The sequence below is a fragment of the Pseudopodoces humilis genome, chromosome 30 (genome assembly GCF_049639895.1).
Source record: "Pseudopodoces humilis isolate 2021_Gansu_Grassland_sample_001 chromosome 30, ASM4963989v1, whole genome shotgun sequence".
Classification (NCBI taxonomy): Eukaryota; Metazoa; Chordata; class Aves; order Passeriformes; family Paridae; genus Pseudopodoces; species Pseudopodoces humilis.
In genome coordinates, this window is record NC_142229.1 from 2,369,893 (window position 1) to 2,376,205 (window position 6,313).

Sequence of the window (6,313 nt, forward strand, 5' to 3'; positions counted from 1 at the left end):
GGTTGGGAACAGCTCTCTGAAATATTCATGTTGTGAATAATGGATCACTGGGCATGGCAATGAGCTCCTGCCACAGCAATTCCGAGGAACTCTGGTTTAGGCACATCCCAGTGATTATTTGGCCATTAACTTTAGTAAACATAAGAATGTGAAGAGAAAAGAAAGAAGATCTATAATTTCTCCATTATTTAGCTTTGTTTTAAATGAAACCCTTGGAAAGATGTATATCATTTCAATTTTAGTTCCAGAGGCTTTTATGTAAATTAATTGCATTAGAGAATTGGCAGGAACATTTATTCAATTTCCAACAGCCGTGATTATGAGCTTTACATTAATATAACAACAATTTAACAGTGGCTGATAGATGGGACACAACCATGTAATTATCAAAAGTGAGGCACTTTCTTGATCTCTAATTAGTTGTATAAGCAAACAGAGTTTTGCTGGAACTAATTGCTGGCTTGCAGCTGGAGCGAGGTGAGCGCGGGGCCGGGGTTCAGGTGCTGAGCGGGGAGCCCAGGATTTTGCTGTTTTCTGATCTAATTGGGTGCAGAATTCAGTTCTTTGTGCTGAGCAGAAGCAGGGGCTGTGCACAGCTGGGAACCCGGGGCCGTGGGGACAGGAGCTGTCCCTGCCCTGGAGCCGCCCCGGGCTGGGTCTGTCACTACGGACAGGGCAAAGCCAGGCCTGCACTGGAGCAAGGGGATTGTTTTCCTTCTTGCCTCTGTTTTTGTGGCAGAGATGAAGTTTTAGCTGGGCTGGCTCTGTCCCAGCCCATCTGGAGCGCTCTGCTGAGAGGAAAATTCCTGGCAGCGCTTGGGGATGGGATCGCACAGCCTCCAGCGGCTTCTCCACCTCAGCTTTAGCTCTTTGTGGGTCCTTCACAGACCTCAGCTGGGTCTGAGGCACTCTTTTCATCCTGATTCCTTATTTCCCAGAAGTGAAAATGTTGGGAAGGGCTTGTTGCAGTTCCGAGGGGGCAGGAGAAAAGCCCCAGCTGGTTCTTTCTGCTCCGTGCAAACAGAAAACGATGACTGAGGGATGGTCAGGAATTCCTTGCGTGTGGGATCCACTTCCAGGGACATTTAGGGACGTTCCCACCGGCAGGATTCCTCCCAGTCTCACTTCATCCCCAGGAAAACGAGCTGGGGCTGGGAGTGGGTCTGTCAGGGTGGTGCAGGGCTGGCTGGAGTTCATTATTCCCGTGAATAACGAGCTGCAGGGACCTCAGCCCCACTCTCGTCCTGCCCTCCTTGCGAGGCCTCTGCACCACAGAACTCAGGGGATGACCCCCAGTGCCCTGCTGAAAGTCTGTTTACTTTTGTCACCGCAATGTAAATTGTGTTTTGCAGCTTTTATTGCCTATATCCTCTTCAGAAATTCTTTCTCTCATTAGAGTAAACCAAATTACCAGCGCCGGCGCTTTGTTCCAATTGAATCTGAGCAATTGGCCCAGCACTAATTGCTCGAGGGCAACTTCCACGATCTATCAAGATCATACCCAGGCAGCACTAATGCATTTAGTGGGGACTTTATTGAATTTATTAAGCCCTTGGCCCGATGCAGCTTCTCACAAATGCATTTTGTGAATATGACAGGCCCTGGCCAGTGAATTCCTGCCTCGTTAGGGGCTCTGCGGTGGAACTCACGCTTCTTGTCAGGACCATTATCCCCTGCACCAAAGCAGGGCTGGCGTTTTCCTCAGCTCTGCACAGGTCTCAGGCTCCAGCCACCCTCTGGCTCTGAAATTCCTGATGGAACCGGAGCTTTTCCATCCCTCGAGGCCAGTGCTCTGGCAGGGAAGGCGTTTCCCACCTTGCCAAGTGCAGGAGGAGGTTTCTGTCAGCAAACCTGCCCAGCGCCGTTTGCACAGCCTGTGATTTTTCACCGGGTGTTTGTGGCTGACCAGAGCAGCTCCATTTGTGATTTATCAGGAATTCCCTCCTGTTTTCTCCCTGGCATCAGCTGCAGCATCTGCTCCTGGTTTGCAGGGGGACTTATTTAATGCAGAAATCATGCACTGATTGATGGACGAACTGTTGGCACATGGAGCAATTGTTGAGAAGCCAAAGTCAAAATCTGAGAAGAAGAGAAGAAATGTAGCCTTTAAAAAGTTTTTATTATCTCCCCTGAATGTTAAAGCACCAGCTGGACTCAGATTTCTGTCCTAGACGTGCCTCCCTCACCTCTGGATGAATTATATTCAGCCAAGGAGTGAGCAATGAGAGAATAATAATCTGATTAAGGCTGCGAGGGAGGAGATGTCCTGCCTGGAAAAGTGGAATTATTGGGGCTGGAAGGTGGCCAGCAGGGAGGGCCCGTGGCCAGGGGCCAGCCAGGGATGTGATGGATCAGCCCCCTGATGGAGGGTGACAAATCCCAGCACCTGCTCCCTTCCAGCAGCAATGAACTCCCCGTGCTCCAGCCCCTGCTGGGACCTTCTGCCACGTGGGAAAAGCCCTACCTGCTTCTTTCTGCTCTGAGCAAACAGAAAAAGGAGACTGAGGGACAATTCCTGATATTTCCTGATAATCAGGAATTCCTCATGTGTGGGATCCACTTCCAGGGACATTCAGGGTCATTCCCACCAGCAGAATTCCTTCTATCCACACAAAAAAGAGCTGGGACTGGGAGTGGGTCTGTCAGGATGGTGCAGGGCTGGCTGGAGCTCATCATTCCCCATTTTTATAGCCAGGGAGCTTTTCCCAGCTGGAACAGCCAGGGAAGGAAGGATTCCCCCAGGGGTGGAGGTTCAAAGGGGCTGCTGGAGGTGCTCAGGAACCTCTGGGCTCTGTCCCTGCTGTGCTTTGGGGCTTTCCTGATGCCCTGGGAGCAGCCAAACCCATGGGCTGGGTGAGGAAAATATGGAATAACCAACCCAGAACTCAGAAAATGAACAGGAATGAAGATTTCAGGCAAGCTGGTGTTTATCCTGAAACAGGAGTGTCTGATCAATCTCTTATGGTTTCACCTGAGTTGATTTGGGAGATTTTCAGCCCTTTTGGATGGGGAACGCCTAATGGGTTATTTTAAAAGCATTCAGACACTGTGGAAATGCAGTTTTTTTTTTTTCCTGGGGAGGTGGAATCCATGTCCTCCATCAGATCCAGGCTGTGAGGGAAATCCTTCCTGCCTGTTCCCAGCTGCCCAGGAAATCCCAGCTGGCAGTTCCAGCCTGGTGGGGTCCAGTTCACAAGTGCAGTCAAGGAATGGGAATTAATTCTTGACCCAGCTTCACTGAAGAGAGAAAATCTGAGTTATTGCACAATTGGGCCATAACAGACCATAATAATCTGACATAATTATGAACCTTGCATTATTATAAAAATTACCCTCGCTGAAGCAAACTTTGCTCTGCATTTTAAGGATTTGCCTTTTCACTTTAAAGTGCTTGTCCTTTTCCCCGGGTGAATGCAATTTATAGCTCTCCTTGACCTTTAGATAACAGTGAGTGCTGTTATTTTTTGCTCTATTAATCCTCTTATCTTTCTGCCTGTGAACTATTGTTCACCCCATATTGGCCACTGGTACAAATTGTGCCCTGAAATCCAAATACACACGAAAAAAGGAGAGAGAGCAGAGCGAACGATGGCAGGAACAAGCTCAATAATTTCCACTGTGATAACTTGGGCAGGTTCCGTTTATGAATCCTGAGGAGGAACAAAATCCTCCAGGTCGTGCTTGAAGTCACTGGGAGAGAGAAAAACTCTCAGTTTTTCTCTCAGTGCCAGCCTGATTTCATATTCTCCCTCCTCTCCACGTATTTACAGTTCTCCTCTTTTATTTTTCCTTAGAAAGCCGCCCAAGCGAGGCTGCACGAGTAATTCTGAGCAGCCAGGGCCTGATTATCAGTCCTGCCCACGGAGGATTCCCTCGGGTGCTGCCTTCTCTTTGCTTCCCAATAAATATTTTTATTTATTGCTGTGTTAGGAGGGACCTCACTGCAGCCTCTCCCCAGTGGGTTTTCCATGACTTAAAGCCAGGAAATCTCCAGTGAACCTTAACAGGTGCAGTGAAGAGGAAAACCTCAGTGGCTGAGGTGAAACACAGGAACCTTTTGGGGTGATAAATAAAACTTTCAGACTTTTCCAGTTTTTGGTTTTTACCTTTTAGAAGGGTCAAGCTGGAGGCTGTTCAGGTGAAATGAAAGGGAATGTGAGCCCCTGCTCTGCTCACGCTCCTGGCAGGAATTCTGCAGGAATTCGCTGCAGATCAGCGAGGACTCATCAAAGTTGCATCAAGTTGAAAGAGTGCCCAAGGTAAGAATTGCTCTGAGGAGCTTCTGGAGCTCAGCTCTCGGGGCTGGGGGTTGGAACACACACACACACACACTCGGAGCTGGATGGATCAGAGAGGAGAGGCACAGGAACATTTCGTTTCTGTTATTTCCAAACAGCCCCAGAATTTTATTTAGAGCAGAATTGACTCAGCAAAGCAGCAAATTCCCACTCCTGCAGAGCTGGAGAGAAGAGCAGAGCCTGGAGCTCTCACAGCCCCCCTGCTCCTGCTTTTGCTCCCCTTCCAGAGGGGTCTAGAGGGATCCAGAGGGATCCAGAGGAGTCCAGAGGGATCCAGAGGGATCCAGAGGGATCCAGAGGAGTCCAGAGGGATCCAGAGGGATCCAGAGGGATCCAGAGGAGTCCAGAGGGATCCAGAGGGATCCAGAGGGATCCAGAGGAGTCCAGAGGGGTCCAGAGGGATCCAGAGGGGTCCAGAGGGATCCAGAGGGGTCCAGAGGGGTCTAGAGGGGTCCAGAGGGGTCCAGAGGGATCCAGAGGGATCCAGAGGGGTCCAGAGGGATCCAGAGGGGTCTAGAGGGGTCCAGAGGGATCCAGAGGGGTCTAGAGGGATCCAGAGGGGTCCCCCAACCCCCCACAGCCCCCCCAGAGCCCGAGCACTGAGCACAGAGAGCCTTGGAAAGCTTTGGTCCTGCACAAAGCAGGAAATCTGAGATTTCTGAGCAGAACAACCCCACAGGGCTGCTCATTCCTCCTCTGTGGGATGGATTTTTATCAGCAGCACTAAACCCGTTTGGCACTGGAGTATTTCAGGTTTTTTGGCCTCAGTTGGATGAGTTGAGGTTTAACTCAGGTGTTTCAGGGCAGTTTGTCCTTTCAGCCTGGCCCGAGTGGAGCTACCAGGGGACCCAGGGGAGAGAGGGGCTGCTCACGGTGCTCTGTCCGTGCCAGGAGCTCACCCAGCCCCACCAGCCCGGACCCTGGGGAGCTTCCCCTCCCTCAGGGTTGTGATGGATACGTATCAGAGCATTGGCTTTATATAATAATATTAAAGATTAATTAATAAATAATTAAATATTAAAATGAATGTTGTGTGTATAAGGTTAGAAAACTTTGCTGTATTAATATAGCTCCTCCTATTTCTGTTATTGATGAAACTCAGAAATAGTGATATAATACATATATATGTTAGGATATAACATGATATTAAAACAAAAACTGCTTTTGTTTGTACAACCCAGAGACTGAAAAGATTGTCAGAGACCCCCCTGCATTTTTAGATTGTTTTATCCAGATGAAGACAGCGGTGACCAGAGCTCTGGGGGAGGAATTTATTGAACCTCTGTTATCAGGGAATGTGAAACTGAATGAGAAGATTGATCTATGGGGAAGGGGGTGAGTTAAAAACCAAACAAAGAAACACCTGAAACTTATGAGAAATGTTTGAATCATGCAAGAGAATTTATGGATATGTAATAATGAATATGTAGTAGGGTTCTGTTTTTAAGGGACAATCCTTTGTTAGCAAGGTGTGCAGAATGCAGAGACACCCGGCTGTATTTGTACATTTTACTTTATTTTGATCTCCTAATTGTCTTTGTATTAAACTTTTTAAATTTTATGTAATAAATATGTGAACCTCGTTTTTCACAGGGTGCTGCCTGGGAGCTCCAGCAGCTTTTTCTGCACAAAACAACTCTCTCTGCCCTGTGCTTTTCCAATCCCAAACTAGCCTGGGGCTCCGGTTCACCTTCTGGAGGAGCAGCTCCGCCACCTTCCCAAGCGGCTGCTGCAGAGAGAGGATTTTAAATTCCAGCAGGATGAAAGGAAGCGGTGCAGGGGCTCCTCCAGGCCAAGACAGGGGGACTTTTGTGCCCACCCTGCAGGGGACACCCGGGTCAGGCTGTCCTGCCTCAAGTTGTGACCCTTTTTCTGTTCCGTGCTGTTCAGGCTGGGATTTTCTCCCCCTGTGCGGGGTGAAGATCTGCTGGGAGTTTTTGTTTGACAACAGGTTTTGCTGGCAGCAAAGAGAAACATTCTCTATTTCACATGTTTTTATGGCTTTTTATTCCCTT

The 6,313-nt window shown here is 48.8% G+C and overlaps 1 long non-coding RNA gene across 2 annotated transcripts; it reads left to right on the forward strand.

Moving 5' to 3' along the window:
- The first annotated feature begins 3,941 nt into the window (after positions 1-3,941).
- On the forward strand, positions 3,942-6,012 carry LOC148182422 (uncharacterized). 2 transcript variants are annotated; one of them, XR_015774741.1, is made up of 4 exons: positions 3,942-4,007; positions 4,114-4,259; positions 5,519-5,633; positions 5,892-6,012. It is a non-coding gene; the product is annotated as an uncharacterized LOC148182422 (long non-coding RNA). The 2 variants fall into 2 exon arrangements; XR_015774740.1 differs by having other exon boundaries at positions 3,979-4,259.
- Positions 6,013-6,313: the final 301 nt, after the last annotated feature.